This window comes from Dipteris shenzhenensis, chromosome 27 (assembly GCF_047967505.1).
Source record: "Dipteris shenzhenensis isolate YYH24624 ecotype China chromosome 27, Dip_SZ_1.0, whole genome shotgun sequence".
In the NCBI taxonomy this organism is placed as follows: domain Eukaryota; kingdom Viridiplantae; phylum Streptophyta; class Polypodiopsida; order Gleicheniales; family Dipteridaceae; genus Dipteris; species Dipteris shenzhenensis.
This window is the reverse complement of record NC_141622.1, coordinates 15,240,909-15,259,665: the sequence shown is the minus strand read 5'-3', so window position 1 is coordinate 15,259,665 and position 18,757 is coordinate 15,240,909.

Genomic DNA, 18,757 nt, shown 5'->3' with positions numbered 1-18,757 from the left:
TGATATTCCCTTGGTATCGAGGATTCAGCGCAATGGACTTTGATGCTCGTTTCCGCATACCTCGCCACCCAGTGATGCTAGTATTTCCTGGCCTTGTTGCTGAGTTGTGATCGATAGTCAGGGACTTGGGTTCCCACTTTGGCTGGGTGATGCATGACACTTTTGTCGATGCACTTGCTGTGGCAGTAGCTCCCAGAGTCCGTGTGGCTGTGGTAGATCCTGCGTCCCTCCCTGCAGAGATCGAGGTTGTGATAGATGCTGGCAGCATTACTCAGAGCATGGTGGTCATAGGACAGCCAGGCCAGTGCCTACGTTGTCATGGCTTTGGGCACTTGGCTGCTGCTTGCCCGCGCTTCTCCAGCCCCTCTCAGCCCCCCCCTCCCCCGCAGCCCCCTCCCCCTCCATCCAGGCAGCCACGCCAGGCAGAGCAGAGGCAGCAGGAGTCCGGTCTAGAGGTGGTTGGTGGCTGGACCGAGGTCAGAAGTAAAAGGGGAAAGAATAAGAAGACTTCTGACAAAGGCAAGGAGGCAGAGGTTACCCAGCCTGTAGCAGTGCCTCAGAGACCTGACAGGTAACCGCCCCAAGGTCTAGGGAGAGCTTCTTCTTCGTCTGTTACCCGCCCCCTGCAGCTTCAGTTCCCCCTCTCTCCCAGTCCCCAGCCCCCCCTCACCTAGCCCCAGCCCCTACCCCAGCCGCAGTCCCCTTCTTCCGTCCCTCAGCCTCAACCCCTGCCTCTTCCCCTTCAGCCCCAGCCCCATTCCCCCCCCCCACCCCTCTCAGCTCTCCCGCAGTGTCAGCTTCACCGGTGGTATCTCAGACACGTGCAGCCCCTACTCTCCCACCTTTGGCCCCCCTACTAGTCGCTTCACTGGAGTCAGTGTTTCCTACCCCGTAGCCTCCTCCCCCCTCCTCATCCCAGGCAGGGCACCCCGAGACTGCACCACCCCAGGAGCAGCCTTCCTTGTCTGCTAGCCCGGCCCCCTCAGTTGCAGATTCTGGCGGGCCTTAGCTCTAGGAGAGAGAGCTCCCTCATGACTTCTATAGGTCTAGTCCCTGGGATTACTTGGATGTGGCTGACCTCGGGACCTTCCCAGCTTGCCTCAACATCAGTATCTTCCTGCTCTGCAAAGGGGTGGATGGGAAGATCGCAGTCTTGGCCTCGAGGGATGGACCTAGCTTTGCCTTCACTTTTCTCAGCGACGGCACTGAGAGTTGGATAGACGACTCAGTCTAGGAGGCTCTCAGAGAGCAGACACATGCTCAAATTTGCTCCTAGATAGGCCCGACAGGTGGACAGCTTCTCGAGACCTAGTGGTCCGAGGGTGACGTGCACCTGCGGTGGCGATGCATCGCCAAGCGTTTCAGATTGATTGTGATCCTCAGGCCCCCTTTGCCTTGGCCCCTCCCCTAGGATGTCAGAGTCTAGATAGCACAGAAACTTCACGCCTTCTATGGGATAACCTCAGAGATCTCGAGCTGGCTCGAGAAAGCGTTCGTCCATGGCACCAAAGGCCTCACGCCTTTGCTAAAAGTTTTGAAGAACAGGCAGGATGACCCCGCCTCCCCCTCAAAACCCTCACAGAAGCGTCTGCGCCTTCATTCCGAACTACCATCGTCTTCATCGACCTCGGCTGTGAGTAGACAGTTGTTCGCAGCCTACCAGTCCTCACCATGAGCTTACACTTTGTTTCCTAGAATGTGAACGGGTTTCATTCTTCTAGCACCCGTGGTCCTAGGAAGCTTATCTTGAGACAGGAACTTCAACCAGCAGTGATTGGTCGCTTAGATATGCTCCTACTCTAGGAGCATAAGCTTTCAGTGGCTCATACCAGTAGTTGTGGGAAGATCCTCCCTGGGCGCTCTCACACTTATTGGGAGCCCTCGATCGGTGAACAGGGGAGGAGTGGCAGTGCCTGCACGTCCGTCTATGAGTCGATTGCCTAGGGAGTTTTTGACCATGGTATGTTGATCCCAGGCCGTGCACTGTGGGTTGGCCTAGAGTTCGAGGGCTCCAAAATAGGAGTCCTCAACATTTATGCACCCATAGATCTCCGACGTAGAGCCACCTTCTGGAGGACACTTACAAAGCTTCTCCCAGACATGGATTCGTGGATTGTTGGAGGTGACTTCAACAATCTTGAGACCTTGGAGGACCAGCACGGTAGAGGACCAAAGTTTACAGGTATAGCTCAGGCAGAGCAGTCCGCTTGGGACTCCTTTCTCTTTGTGACAGGAGGGAGGGACAGCTGGAGAGACCCTACCTTCTGTCGATGGCAAGGGAGCTTGGACTTCTCGTGGGGTTTCTGCAGGGAAGGGGGCAGACTCTTGGAGAGATTGGATAGATTTTATGTCAGTGATTGGGCCATCAGCAGAGGTGGTCAGGTGGGTGTAGTGCCAGGGACGACGCTCTCTGACCACGCACCAGTGCTCTTGACACTAGACTCGGTAGCTCAGCCCCTTGCCCCCCATTCGTGCAGGATTCCTGATTCCATCTTTTCTAGGGAGGAGGTGCACAGTAGTATCGATAGCCTTTGGGACAGAGATTGAGGCGAGTGCGTGGATCTGGCAGAGTCGGTGGCACAGGCTCTGCAGGAGTCCAGCTAGATTTGCCAGCTAGCAGCCCTTCAGGTTCATCAGGAGTGGTGGGGCAGAGAGAGAGCTCGTCGTAGGGACCTCACCTCCATTCAGCAGCTCCAGCAGGCAGCTCCAGGTTCGAAGGAGCTTTGGATCTAGGCCCTTTGAGCCAGAGCCCTTCTTGAGGAGACTCTCCAGTGTCGCTCGGAGTTTTCTTATCATGCCTCCCTCTCCTACTGGGCTAGGAAGGGTGACAGGATGAGCAGAGAGTTCTTCAGGATGCATGGTCAGAGGGCGGCAGGTGACCAGATCCAGAGTCTTAGGACAACGGAGGGCCACATCATTACCAACCAGGAGGAAGTCATGGGGTTGGCTACCGACTTCTATAGGACTCTTTTCCAGTAGGAGCAGCTTGCCCCCCGTACCAAACATTCCTGCGAGGAGGTGTGGAGGCACATTCCAGCCCTTATTTAGCCCAGCATGTAGACGACGCTGATGACACCGTTTACCACCGTCGAGATGCAGGAGGCTTTGATGGCTATCGATGGGCAGAAATGCCCTGGTGAGGATGGGCTCTCTAGAGCTTTCTTCACTTCATTCTGGGATCAGATCCATCAGCCCCTCCTTGCAGCCCTCCAGAAGATTTTCAGTAGCGGACATATGCTAGAGAGCCTCTCTTCGGGATTGATCTGCCTCATCCCGAAGGGGGGAGATCGGCAGGAGATCCATCAGTGGTGCTCGATCACTCTCCTCACCACTGCCTATAAAATCCTTGCCAAAATGATCAGCGCCAGAGTTCGGCCACTACTTCCTGACCTCATCCATGACACTCAGACAGGCTTTGTCCAAGATCGCAGTATCCTGGATAATGTCTTCACCTTCTCAGAGGTGACGGAGTGGGCTCAACACAGCGGGTTTCACTTGGCCATCCTACTTCTCGACTTTGAGAAGGCTTACGATCGAGTGGACTGGTCCTTCCTGGAGGGTACTTTGGAGAGATTTGGATTCCCAGTGGGATGGATTCAGGGTATTTCAGTGTTATACAGGATAGCTTCCAGCAGGGTAATCATCGGCAGTAGGATGGGAGAGCGATTTCGATTGGAGAGATCAGTGTGTCAGGGTTGCCCACTACTCCTTACCTGTTTCTCTTCTTCGCCGAGGCGATGATGCACTATCTTCGTGCGAGGTCAATAGGGATTCGGGGTGTTCGCCTTCCCATCAGGGAGGACACTGAGCTCTTGGACTCGGAGTATGCAGATGACACGGTGCTGTATGTTCAGGATGATGAGATGACACTAGAGAGGGTGAGGTTGGCCTTAGAGGTCTTCTGTTCGGTAGCCGGTGCGAAAATCAATTGGAACGAATCAGTTGGTTTTCTCATAGACCCTAGGGCCTGCTCACAGTGGGGGAGGTTTTTGGGTTTCAGATGGATCCCGCGGGGGCAGACTACTAGATATCTCGGTTTTTAGGTCGGCCTGGACATCACGCCAGCTCAGCAGTTTCTCCCAGTGCTAGATTTCATACGACGGAAGCTGGCTTTTTGGAGCACTGCTAAGCTCTCTCTCGCAGGTCGTGCCCTTGTGGTCAATCAGGTTCTCCTGGCCATGGCCTGGTATGTGGCCTCTTGTTGGTGCTTCTCGCGATCTTGCGTGGCACAACTCAGCAGGATGGTTCGGAATTTCCTATGGTGCGGAGGGGATGGTCTCAGAGATACCAGAGCCAGGGTAGCCTGGCAAATAGTCATTCTTCCGCAGGCTGAGGGTGGCTTGGGGGTCATTGATCCAGAGCTCCTCATGTAAAGATTTAGGTATGAAATAGGCATTCCTATAATACTTTGCATATTTCTAAGTGAAACTATGTCTTCTTCCACTCCATTTTTGCCATACTTTTACATAGTTGGAAGCATTTGTTTTCCCTTTGCTCCGATGCTCCAAAAATTTTTCTCAAAAAATGGTCGTCCCTGTCAATTTTCACCACAAAGAAACCTATGGGATGGCATGTATGTTGGACTTGTCTAGAGTCAACCTTGGTTGTTGTAAAGTAGGCGAGTCTATGATGAGAGCACTATTGTTATTATGTAATGAGAGCACAATCTGGTGATTTTTTTTTTGAAAGCAGATAATTGACATTCTATGTTACTATTTCTAAGAGCACTATTTATTTGTATGCTACCATAGGTTGAGCTCTTCCAATGATTCAAGGACTCCTTTCCAAAGATAAGAATTCAGCAACACTCATTTGAGTGCTTGAAGCCCTATTTCATGTGAAAGCTGAAGGATAGGTATACATACTAGTGAATTTATCACATGCATATGATTTTTATGAAGGATACCATCAATCAGCTAAGGACCCAAATTTTTGGTCTTCATGGAGCATCTTGCAACTGTGACTATCAGTTATGTGGAAATAGCAAAGGTTGCAGAGCTTTTGGACAAGCTTACAAGGTGTCACTCCCCTCTATGGTGTGCCCCAAACTTGTTGAAGCCACATTCCACTGTGATCAATGTCTATTGGGTGAGTGCAAAATATGTGGTCCAAAGAACATGTCATGTTGCCCTCATGAGATGAGTCAAGTTTCCAAAAAGGTGATGGTGAAGGTCTTCCAAAACATGGACATAGGCACCACTATGACTGGTATTTACTAAAACTAACTACAACTTAAGAGGGAGAAGTGACATTTAAGTTCTACGCTTTGTACATACTTTTTTTGTTGCACTCTTTGCACTTATTTTAATTTTTATTCTTTATCACTCTTGTTTCCATAATGCAACGTTATTATTCTAGAAGATACAAAATGTCGTTAATAAAGCACCCTTTTCTTTATCTATTGCAATTTTAGAAGAGATGTTAAGTATAGTATAAATTGGACTTATCCATAGAGGACTAGATAAGGCTCATGAAACAAACCCTAAACCTAAACCTAACCCAAACCCTAGAGACACTAGATATATGTATTCCAATTTTCTTTGTTTTGAATGCCATGTATAGTTAATCTTAAGTGTGCAACCCTCTTACTATCTGCTAATTGGCATTAGTTTCCTCATTGGTCTATACTATATCATAAAAACTACTTATAATGCTAAATGGCATGCCAAGTAAACACAGGGCTCTTTTATAATGTCGTATGGAATGATGCATTAAGGTTATGCTCTATGTTCCAATAGCTTAAGACATTTTAGAGTATGTATACCTTACCTCATTAGCACCACCATACCTTTTTGGGAAAATCTATAAATGAGGGCTTATAGGCTATCACATAAATCCATTGCCATTTATGTTCTTGTGTTGTCTAGCATAGACACACGTGTCATGGGATGCTAGAAGTGTGTCGATGGAGCTCCTAACTCCCATGCTACTCCTTGTGGGAGCCTTGCATAGTGAAGCCTTCACTTGTGTCACTCGAGTGCCTACCGGATCATTGCAATGGGGTTTCCACCTAGAAGAAGGAGGTGAGAAAGAGAAAGGGGAGAGGGAGGGAAGAAGGGAAGGGGTGGAGACGGAGACAAAGGTGAGAGGGAATCATGACAAACACACCAGTCAAACAAGGAGAGCAAGCAAACCTCAATCTCAACACATGAGCAAGAGGAGAGCTTGTATTTATTAAAGGTTGCATATAACAATGAAGGCCAAAGTCAAACACTTGGCCTTTTATACATGTCACCTTTTGAAGGGAGGGCCAATCCTATTCATTGCACCACTCTCTCTCTCTCTCTCTCTCTCTCTCTCTCTCTCTCTCTCTCTCTTTTGTTACAACTACTTGGATGCATATGGTGCCGAGCATATGCTGATTCTCACAACCTTCTCTCTGTCTTTAAATGGCTCTTGTGTTATCCATATACGAGTTGTTGTTGCTGAGCCATCCTTGGATCAGCCACACTGTAGTACAAGTGTGTGGAGAGGATCATCTGGATACTACGTAGTGATCCAATTGACATGGGGTGATCCGTGCGAAATAAGGCCGATACTTCTAGAAGTTGGTGGCATGCATGTCCTCAAACATTCGAATGTGATGGCCATGGAGATTTTGGACAAGAAGGTACATGCGCAAGTATTAGAACTAGGAGGATCCAATGTCGTGGTCGAAGACAATTTGGTTGTTTAGATTGTGATGTTTGTCATCGATTGGACAATTGTGAGTGGGGAAATCTTACAACAGCATTAAGATAAGGTAGTGGAAGATAACACGGGGTTGGGTACCGAGCCATAGGGATCATTTAATGATGGAAAGCTTAAGCAAAATCCTTCATTTCCTTGGGGAAGTTATTGTTGGCTCTTTCCCATGGTTTCCGCAGAAAGAGCATGGTATTCTCAGTATGCAGGGTTTTGAGACTTTTTGTAAACTACAGATATATTGGGGTTGTCATTTGTAGTATACGTGTAGCTTAGGACCTCGAGTCATATTCCGGTGAGAGATGTAGGCTTAAGTGTGGTAAGCAAACATAGTGCATGCATGTGTAAAAGGATCATGCATCATCATGGTTGAGGTAATGAAGGATTTCGCCTTCATTGGGGGTTGAGGGGTTTAGGAGGAGTTTAAGGGTTAGAGGGAAGTTCAGGGTTTAGAAGGAGGTTCCAAGATTAAGAAAGAGGTTCCAGAGTTTAGAAGAGGTTCAAGGGTTAGAAGGAGGTTCCAAACTTTGAAGAGAGGCTCTAGAGTTTAGAAGAGGTTCTTGGGCTAGAAGGAGGATCCAAGGTTCAAGGTAGAGTTCATGGAGGTTAAGGGTTGAGAAACTAAGGGTTTAGGGGGAGAACAGGAGTGGGAGAGGAAGAAGGTGTAAGAGCATGGGGGAAAGAAGAGAGAGGAGGGAGGAGGAGGAGGAAGGAGGAGGAGAAGGGAGGAGGAGGAGGAGGGAGGAGGAGGAGGAGGAGAAGGGAGGAGGAGGAGGAAGGAGGAGAGGGAGAGGATGGGTTGCAAGGTTGGAGGAGAGGGGAGGAGTTAGGACATGCTTTTGGACGTGGAGTGCAAGGAAGCATGGACACTTGAGACAATTGCTTGGATAACCAAAGTAGAACTCAACACAATGCCCCAAAGAGTGGGGGCTTCATTCCATTATGGCGTATTTATACAAGTTGGAGAGCTTCTCTCTCTGCATGTAGGAATTGTAAGACATTCTCTCTCTACATGTAGAACTTGCATATAGAAGTTGCATGTAGGAGTTGCAAGTTGCATGTCGGAGTTGCATGTTGCATGTAGGAGTTGCATGTAGAACTCACATGTTGCATGTAGGAGTTGCATGTAGAACTCGCATGTTGCATGTACGAGTTGCATGTAGAACTCGCATGTAGAACTCGCATGTAAGAATCGCATGTAGGACTTGCATGTTGCATGTTGCATGTAGGAGTTGCAAGTAGAAGTTGCAAGTAGAACATGCATGTAGGAATCGCATGGAGGACTTGCATATAGGGATTGCAAGTAGAACTTGCTTTTTACAGATTCCTAAGAGAGATTATTCCTAGCCTTATGCAAGGACAAGAGGAGCTTTGCCGCTACTCTACACACACATTCTGTACTACCTAAGTCCATGTTAGCACAAAGACAACATTCTCCTGGATCCATTTTATTACCCATCCTCGGGTTATGGCTTATTGCAAACACGTAGCTAGATTGCCATGCTTTTAGTCGAGTGGTTGTGGAACTTGTGTCGTGCTAGTCGATCCTACTGTAAAACCTTGGCACCGTAGAATTTTTGCTCAGTTTCCAGGTAGCCTATATCCACCATTTGTTCGAACAGAGATACGTGGCATGCTTCTGAGAAGATCACTCTTTGATAGAGTCGGTTTGTAATCTGAGCATCGACCCGTTCATTGGGATTGAAATTGAGTAGAGGCAAATGGCCATCAAGGTAGCATGGGACCTCCAAAATGTATTCCAATGTTTTGTAGAAGATAGCACTTAGGCAAAGGAAGCAATCAATGTTGTCGCGTATTATTTGCTCATGCTGCTGAAGTGCTCGGATCATTGTGCCTTGGATATTCCATCCTACACCAGAGTATGGTTCGATCATTGGGCAATTAATGGTGCGACCTTCATCCAAAGTGTGTATGTTGGCTTCCCATTTTTTACGTCGTGGAACTACATAGAACTTGGGATGGGTTCTGAGACATGGAGGTGCACGTAGGTACTCTTTCAAGAAAATTACATTAAAGAGCTTGGGACGGTGCCAATCAGATTGTGAATCCAACTTGCTTATCCAATCTTCACTAATTTGATGCTGATGAAGGTTGGTAGGGAGTTTGAGTATCAAGTGATAGCCTAGCAGCTCTCACTTATTTCTATTTTCTAAGATATTGTATGGGATTGAGAGGATGAGTGGAATGGATCATTGTAAATACCATAGGTATGTATGAATTATAAATTACCTTCGTATGGGGTGAGAGATATTTGTGTATGGGATATTATGGGGTTTTTAGAAAATAGGAAGAGTGAGTCATATAAAGAGGTGGGCTCTCGGTGGGCTCATGTCCCTATGTTCCAATAATATAAGAGAGGCCATATGCCAAGCGTGTGGAAGGCATGTGGAGGAGTACAGAGTCAAGAGGAATCCTTCTACAATTCCCATGTGGAATAAGGAGGATGTGGGCATATAGAAAAGAGAGGCTCCTCTTGACTTTCTCAATATTTTAAGACTCTTGAGCATCTTTTGATGGGACACATGGCAAGAGTAGCCAAAAAGGACATGGATGGTGACATACGCACTTATGTGATTGATGGAGAAAGAAATCTATAGGCAGCAATTGTAAATGGTGAAGGAGGGTGACAAAATCTCTATAAAAGGAGCCCTCCTCTCCCTTGTTCATCATCTCTTCCACCATTAGGCCTCATGTTGCTGTAGCTCTAGCCTCCTCAAGCCTCTTCCATGAGCCTTCTCTCTCTCTTGTAGATATTCTCTTATGTGAACTCTTGAGTCCATTCTCTCTCTATGAATAGTCTTGGAGCTTCCGCTCCCTCTTGTATGTAGGAAACCTCTTCTTCTCTCTTGTGTTTGTAGTATTTTGAGTTGCATTGGAGTGGAGTCTCACTCTATTGACAATGAAGATGACTTCGTATTCCCTCTCTTGAGTCTCTCTTTCCTTTTCTTTCTTTCAAAGCCTTAAAAGTTCTTTCTATTCGCTCATTGCACACACATGGTCCATCCATTTTTTGAGCCACCAAGGGATTTACTTACCCTATTCTAGGAGAACTCTATGAGTGGTCAATTGTTGATGAAGGTGGAGTCTTGAGGGAGCATCCTGCTCAGGCGAAATTAGCATGGGTGGAGGGCAGTTTTCATGACAGTTTGACCCCCATACTACCTAAGTCCATGGTGGCACAAAGACAACAATTGTACTTAGGGAAGCTGTATATAATGTTGGGATCTTTCTTTTGTAGCTTCCTAAGTGGGCTCAGGACTGTCGTAGTTCCATGGGCATATAGAGGGGATGGATCCGTTGGGTGCACTGTGATAGTAGCACCAAAATTGCTCCTTCAAAAAGGGGATGCACCAGTGGGATTAGAGACCTACATCTATGTCAGCAGTGAGGGGAATAGGTGCATTTGGAGCTAAGTTGTAGCTACCACATGTGCACTTCATGTTGGCTTGCCTCCAATCATTGAAGGACTGAGTGACAAAAGTAGTGAGGGGGCAAATTTCCATTATTTCATAGGGATAAAGGAGGAAACCTTCCAGTTTGTCCTTTCAGCAGTGATGCATGAGAGCACTATTAGCTAAGTCCTGGAAGGACTGGAGATCTATCTACCATTGTATGTCTTCTAGCAGTGATGAGGGGGGCATTGGAGGAACATCATCATTGACATTTTGCATGGCATCCTCCTTTGCATGCCCTGTAGTCAGCCTGTCACCTAGATCAGTCAACCGTAGCAATGTATTGATGCTTCGACTAGTAGGTCGATAGGAGCATTGGAAGACATGGACTGGGAGGTCTTGTGCTATGTGGTGCTAGTGTTGGAGGCATTGGAGGACTACTTGGGCTAGTTTGTGTGGGGAAGGGGAGGAGGGATGGGATTGGCACGTGGCTAAGGGGGATGGGTGGGATTTGTGGGGTGTGTGGGATCGGATTTAGGAATATCCACGGGTGGGGCAGTGGCATTGAAAACTGAGATGGCTTCCTAACCATCCTCCATGGTGACAACTTCAGGATACGCTACAGGAATCATTTCAAAATTGCTCACCAAGGACTCATGTGAGTCTTGGAGAGCTTGTAGAACCCTATTGTATAAAATGATGATGCTAAGGGGGTGGTAGGTCATGGAGTGATAGGCAACTAAATGGCTCTTAGTTTGAACTACTGAATCCGACCATAGGTCTTCATCTAGACAATGTCAGCTTGTATGCTTTTGGAAGTATAGACCCATGGGCTTAGTTCTTCGGGCTGGTCTACCTGCATCACGTCATTGTCCTTTGGATAATTGGTGGACTCAATGATTCTTCGACACCACGTCTAGAAATTTAAGAGAATGGGGTAGGTAGATAAAGTCTGAAGATCAGAGGGATGCACTAGCGATAGGCTGGCAGGTTGAAGATCTAGTGGAAAGTAGGACATAGCTAGAACAGGGCGATAGTGGTCGGGGATTTCAGCAAAGGATGGTTGGGACACTTCAATGGGGACCTAGATTGTTGCCTTGCCTTTGATGGTGTGAGGCCTCAAGACATCTCTCTCTCATTTAGGAATTCCTGCAATTGATGGTCTTCATATTGCTCCCACACTTGACTATCAAGTGGTGATTGAGCAGGATGGGTTGATGGGATTGCACCCAAATAAATCTTGAGCCTTGTAACATTGGTCGCCAATGTCTCTTCTTCCATCAAAACTTCTCTTGTGGCTTGTTTGTCGAGTCCAAACCCGACTGGTGGCTACACTTCCAACATGTGGTAGATGATGGGGATGTAAAGCATTGAGTTGCCCAAGACATTTCCATGTGTTTTGAAGTCTTTCCTCATCTGAGTGCAAAAATAATCTGCCCAATTTGTGACTTGTGGCTCTACCATCCTAGCGAGTATGTTCGACACTATAGATGGGTGGTGGTTGGTATGTTCGACCTATGTCAATAGCTAAAGGACCCTTGCCACTCTGTCTAATTTTGGCACAAAGAACTCTAGGAAGTTGACGTGGCCCTTGCTTTTCTTTCTATCATAGTTGCAGATTCTACTGAGGGGCTCGTTCAAATTCTTCTTGTGCGTATACTTCTCTGTAACCATCACATCCATATTGAGGTGGTGGAAGTGGGGGGTCGTTGTTGCATCTCAAAGTATGTAGGCATGCATATTTGAATTGGAAGCGCCGATGAACTCCTCGAGCAACTTCATGTTAAGGTGGCATGGCAATCTTTAGACCTATCATTACGAAGGATGCTTGCACCTTCGGATCCTTCATCGCTTGGTATGCGGCTGCATTGTGGTAATAGAGGGTATAATCCTGGCCCTTATAGACATATTTGGAGTGAATGGCACGCCATTGTGTTGCTGGAGCCAAGATTTGCCGAGCAGAGAGTGTGCCAGTGTGATGATGACTTTGTATTCTCCTTTTGCTAGAGTTGGCATGCGCTTCCTAGATGATCGAGAAGGCGGGGTGGTAGCCATTCATGTTGGCTCTTGAGAGGTCTATTGAGTATTGATATCCTCCTCAGTTTGTAGCTCGGCTGTAGGTACATGGAGCGGCATCCTGATGGATCTTGAGGGAGTGCTATGGGACTCAAATGGGCCGATGGGCAATGAATTGGCACGTGCTAGATTGGTTGGAGGTCGAGTCCCTTTCAAATTCAAAGTATTTGTTTTTAGGATTCATTAGGAAGGAGGAAAGGCATGTAATAAATGAGTCTATGGAGGAGGAAGAGGCAAAGGACATTCAAATGGAGGTTGGTGGGTAGTGTGGAAGGAGTTAGGGAGCTGTAGAACTTTTGGCAAAAAGCGCAGAGAGTTTGGCTATTTTTTCTAAGGCAACAAATTGGGGGCATAAGGGGTCCTTTTATAGATTTCAATATCCCATTGACCAGGGGGGTAGTGTCATAGCGACAATCCAGCAGGATGGCTAAGATGACAAGTGGGGGGCTTGGAGGTATGGCATAGTATGGCGATGATTCTATGAGATGGTAGTGTATCATCTCTTTGATCCTTTGAACAGTCTTATCTCTTTTCACCATTTCCCTTGCCATTTCTTCTGCATAGCATGGTAGCTCACTACGCACACAATATACACCGTAAATATATATGAATGTACAAATAGCACTAAAGTTTATATGACTATTTGACTATTGAACATTATTGAAGTATTTTTGCGACATATCACATTTAAGAATGCAAGCAATGAACTCTACACCCAAGCACACCATGCTTCATTCCTACCTTCAAAACAACATGTATGACAAGATATACTTATCCTAAAGCATTGCATTTGACTTTCCAAAAGAAATTACTTATCATTTGCACTTCATAGTTTGACCAATATCACATAAGATCACCTGGAGTGAGTCTTTAATTAAGTGTGGCATAAGAGAATAGTTAGATGAGTGGTAGAATTCATGTGTCTCTCTCCAATCAAAAGTATTAAAAACACCAATCACCATAATTTGTCATTACCCTGACCATGTTAATCACACAACTCTAAAATGTCACTAAATATCACCAAAACAAGCACAAAAGAAGTCAAGCTAAAAGTAGCTCACTATGAGTCATAAGGGTTTTTGAGAGGCTCAATAGCATTCTCATCACCCTCAATGTCTTGATCAAGAAGTTCCAATCGAGCTCTCTTTGCATTGGTGGTCTACACAGGTGGCTCCACAACACTACTCACAATGAAAGCTCAAAAGAGAAGCATGCATGCCGATCTGCCAAGCATGCTCTCATGAGAGGTGCAACACCACATCCTATCTCCATGCACAAACCACCAGGAGCACACAAAAGGATCAACAAACACTCAATGAAACTAGCAGATTTCTCTAATGCTCCTTGAGCTGTCTTTTGTATGTCAGGGAGATAATGAGTCCAGTGGTCACTCATTTGGCAAACATTCAACTTATCAAAAAGAGGTTTACTCTCGACATGGAATGTTGGTGGTTTATGGCCCACACGCCTCACAAACACAAGCATGAAGGATCACATCTGCAAGATGAAGGAACATATGTCATTGACATTTTATCTCTCACACCATACAATGATAAGAAGAAACTTCATGAACCCAACTCACCAACATATCTTCTCCTTCATGTACATTTATGTGACCATATGCAAGCTTTTCTAGCACAAATACACGACGGTCCACCTCCAATCCTTGTGCATGAACATATCATTCCATCCATGTAATACATGGTTCTTCATACACAGATCATACAAAATATCCATATTGTCAAAGAGCATCCATGCTCTAAGTCTTAACTGGAAGTAAAGTGAAAGAAGGAAGTAAATGGGTGTCAATAGAAGCTTACCTGCCAATGGACAGATGAGGACCAACCACCCATCATCATCCAATGTCGTTGCAGCTACAGCTATGCCATACTTCAAGTGATCCTCTATGATTTTGTTCCATGACGGGAGGCCAACATCTCCACAAATCTCAAAACCAGTTGGAAAGTCAAGCAACATAAAGTTTGCTACCCACTTCACCTTCTTGCTGAATCTCCTATAGTCTATTTCTTTTTGAGCCATTGCTAAGAAAAATTCATGAGCCTGCATGTAAACACCATTCTTCTTCCCATCAACAAAGTCCAAGCCCATGGCAATATAATCTCCAATGGAACAATTGCAAAGCAGTGTGTCTCCTCGACACACAGTGGGATCCATAGGTGATGGATGATGAAAGACATAAGTGAACATCTCTTTCACAACCATCCTACTTCTTGTAATATACAATATCACAAATATAACAATATAACCTTTTCTTGCAGTAATGAAAATGATATAACAATGAGTTATTGTATATAGAGCAATTGATTCATGAAAGGAGAAATGATTATACCTTGGTCTTGGCCAATGCTTTCTTGAAGTTCTTTATCAACACGAGCTGGAATCTCTATAACAACTGTGCAAGTAAATCGAATCGGTCAATCTGCAACCAAAAATAGTTTCCACAACAATTGAAAAAATTTATCAAAACCCTCTCTTAATCATGATTCCAAGACTGAAATCCACCAATAACAAACAACAATCCATGATGAAAAAACAAGCAATCTGTTATTTTTCAAGCATTTGCTATATAAAGGCAAGCCAAAATTCACCCTTTTGCTCAAGCCCCAATAAATGGCTCCAAGAGTAAGCATGAACACAACACTGATATGCCCTCCTAAATCTACATGAGGAACAACCTTTTGCACAGCATAGTAATACACTGAGCTAAAACCTACAAATTGCCTTGTTTCACAGCATGAGTAAGCCGCTTCATTGAACGTCAGTTTTCATTGAGTTAGGAGCGTTAGATTTTCATGAAAGCTGATAGGTGGAGCGTCATTTTTACATGAAGATGGCAACCGCTTTAGATTATCACTAGCCGCTTTGCAGAATGCTCAGTTCTTCCAGTTAGGCAGAACACTCAGTTAGGCATAATTATTAGCATGAAGTTAGAAGTTAGCTTGATGGAAAGTTAGATCTTTATCATGATAGTTAGAATGAAGTTAGAAGTTAGCGTGAAGTTAGAAGATCATAGTTTTGTTGATGGATAGTTACAAGATCATAAAAATGAAGTTAGAAGTTAGCATGATGTTAAAAGTTAACATGAAGTTAGTTGTTCACACTCTCGAGCTTCAATATTGACATCATCAGTTGGTAGCTCATTGCATGAGTGGTAGATTGCCTCCAAAGTGGCATGAAGAAAGGGAGTGGTGGGCTACCTCCAAAGTGATGGGTAGAGATTCAGACAATTAATACATATCTGGCAATGTGTACCATTTACTGGTCCATTTTTTTGGACTGTTCTCCTACTAATAAATATAGCGCATCATCCACAAGTTCACAGAATAAATTCGTATCCACCTTTCCAATATAATAATAATATAAATTTAAAATTGTAAATTCAAGATTAACACACGTATTCATTCTTGTCACCTTTCTCCACTACTCGTCACCTTCTACTAGTAGCTTTGCAATTCTCAAAGCTCTCCATTTCTTGATACCTTCTATTGGCTTTGCAATTCTCCAAGGCCTCCCCTTCTCATCACCTTCTACTGGCTTTGCACTTATGTTCTTCTATCTAAGACAATAGAATGGCACCTCAAACTATTCAACTAAAATATCTGCAATCTCAAACACTTGCTATTAGATATGATATTGAGTTTTGTGAGGTTGCATTAATAGACATTAAGGACCATTTTGCCATTGGAGATCAAGAGATTCAAGTACATCAACATATTGGAATTGAAGCTGTTGCTATTTGTCAACCTTTGGTGGATTTGGAAGGGGGAGAGAAAACTTCAGATTGGATGGCCGAACCCATCAACATTTCATGGTGGTCATAAGAAAAATAGTGTCAAATGCATCATCAACTTCTATTGAAGAGGTGAGTGTACTTACAATGTTGCAAAGGCTTCCATTGTCTAGTTCTTTGCATATCGCCTTTTCAAGTGTGCAATCGATGCATGTCGTGCAAGAACTTCCAGTGAGATATGATGGATATGTTTTGTTTGAGCTACCACTAATAAGTTTAGGCTCTCCTATGAAAGGAATAGATTAGAGGTGTGATGGGCATATTTGGATAGAGTATACGACAAGCACACAAGAGTTTTTTAGAGGTGTTGTAAGATTTACCAGATGTAGAGGTTATTTGAGGTGTTATAATGTGGATTGTGCTTACAATGAGCGCACTGGTTTAGTAAATGAAACACAGTGGAAAGGCAAGCTAAAGAAGACACACTCTGTAGGGCCACTCAACAAGGAGATACAAACATTAGTTTGCAAGCATTGTGGTGAGTCACCAAAGTGTGTAGAACCATGTGCTATTGTCTCCCGCATGACCGTGAAAGAGTTACCAGATGCGCAATTCATATGGGTATGCACAACCACCCACAACCACCCTATGGAACAAGGGATCTCAAGGCAGAAAGACAATAGGTTGAGGACATGGTTTTGATGCATGCTAAGGTGTCTCCAATTGCGTCCTGTAAGAACATTGAGATGACAGTTACAAGAGACATATTGATGGATTTGTTGCTTGTTGATGAAGACACTAAGCATGAAGAATTAATTGAGACAAGGCTTAATGAAATGCTGGAAACAATAACCCCTTTGTGCCATCGGCAAAGATCTATTGAGTGTGCAAGAAAGAATTCTTCCATTGGTGATGGAGGCTTGGATGCAATCCTAGCCTTGAAGAAGAGATGTACTTATCCTTTCCTCCAAACTATATTGTTTCCTGGCCAACTACAAGATAAGAGTCAACCTCATATTTTTAAAATGTCCTCTATAGGCCTACCTCTGGAGTAGATCTTGTTAATAGAATGAGGCCTGGGGGAAATCTTGGTCAAATGTGGGTGCATTTTGATCGCATACAACGTGTTAAAGGGTGGGCCACTATGGCTGCTCATGTATATGATCTTTGGCACATGTTAAATGAATAAATGTTGCAAAATGGATTTGAGAAACCAAACTTTCGAGGGTTTATAGCAGATAGTGCTGGTTCAAATTTGTTGGCTGTAAGGATTGTGTACAATGGAGGGCCAAAAAATAGAATGGAGGGAAAGGAGAGAACTTGTATTTTCCATTGGGAAATGAGTATGGTTGATCACACAAGACATTGCATTACCTCCCAGTTTCAAGAGGAACACAAATCATTGTGCCGAAGTTGGAGAAATGCAACCACAGATGCCACAGCAGATGAATGGAAAAATAGGATTAGAAAGTTTTGGTCTCCTACCCATGTGAAGGAAGGTGAATTGACTATCCTCTAAGTGTGGATGGCCTTTTGGGACATTCGTGTTAGTCAATGGGGAGGCATGTTCTTAATGCAACATGAAAATGTTGGCTTTGTCCCTACAATGAATCTATTTGAGAACAAGCACTCTAGCATTAGAGCGGGTCGTGGGTTGCAAAAATATGTGTCTCTATACGAAGCTTCGGTTTCATATCTTGCAATGAGTGCTTCACAAAGTGCCCATTATCATACATACATGTTAGGAAAGCACTTCGGCACTGGACCAGATTTGGAGGTTTTGCAAAGATGAGTTTCTGAGGGTAATTCAAGTAGAGCACAACAAAATAAGCTTGTGGATTTGATAGAGGTTGTGCTAGAAGAGGCTGGATTGAACTCTCCAGAGTTGAAGAGACCCATGACTGAACCCTTGACAACAAGAAGAAAGAGGGGTTCAGGATTACCTACTGAGGAGCATGAACTAGATAGTCATCGTCCCAAATACATCACAGTGACAACAAATAGAGTGCTTGGTAAAAGAGGAAAGCCAAATATAGCAAGCCATTTAGGTCAACCAATTTGTAAAGAGACAGATGTGCATGTTGCTAATTGGGCAATACAGAGAACTAATCCACACAGTGTTGTCACATGCTTTGGGTACATGAAAGATATGCGAAGGAGGTGTGGGGTGTTGATTAATGCACAAGGTAGAGGGACTGATCATGGAGTGCTTGCACCATGCTTCAAAGGCAGAAGACAATATCCAAATGGAATCACAGAGCAATTTATCTGGTTTTGCAATACAACGGTGATTCATATTTGGAACGTGGATCGGTCTATTCAAGGTGTGCCAAGGGATTCACCTAGTGTGTGGAAGGTTGCTGAGGAAACCTCTCTAAGTATTGAAGAGAGAGCTAAATTGATAAAAGCAGGTTTTGTCCTTGAGGATGTTGGACAAAATTGAGTAAGGAATTCAAAGAAAGGATTGTGAAGGCAATGATAGAAAGTGGCGAGGTTTTGAAAGAGGATATCATTGTTCCAAATGGCTTTGTTACCTTTCTTACTGTGCCAAGGCTCTGCATGCATTTTTGAAAATTTGGAGACGGTTTTCTTTGCCTAGCGACGCCCCACGGGCCATATCCTTAAGTCTCTCCAAGACACCCTTCGATGCTTGGCTTTGCTCCTTCAGTCGACTCGCATTTGTTCTTTCTTCTAGAACCCATTTTTTGTGGTTCGCATCTGGTAGTGATTCGTCTTTGTCGGCCGTAGTATCCTCCATACTAGCACTGGAGTTGTTTAGATCATCTTCCATCTGCAACTCTTCTTGTACCACATCTTTCGTTTCATGTGGGAT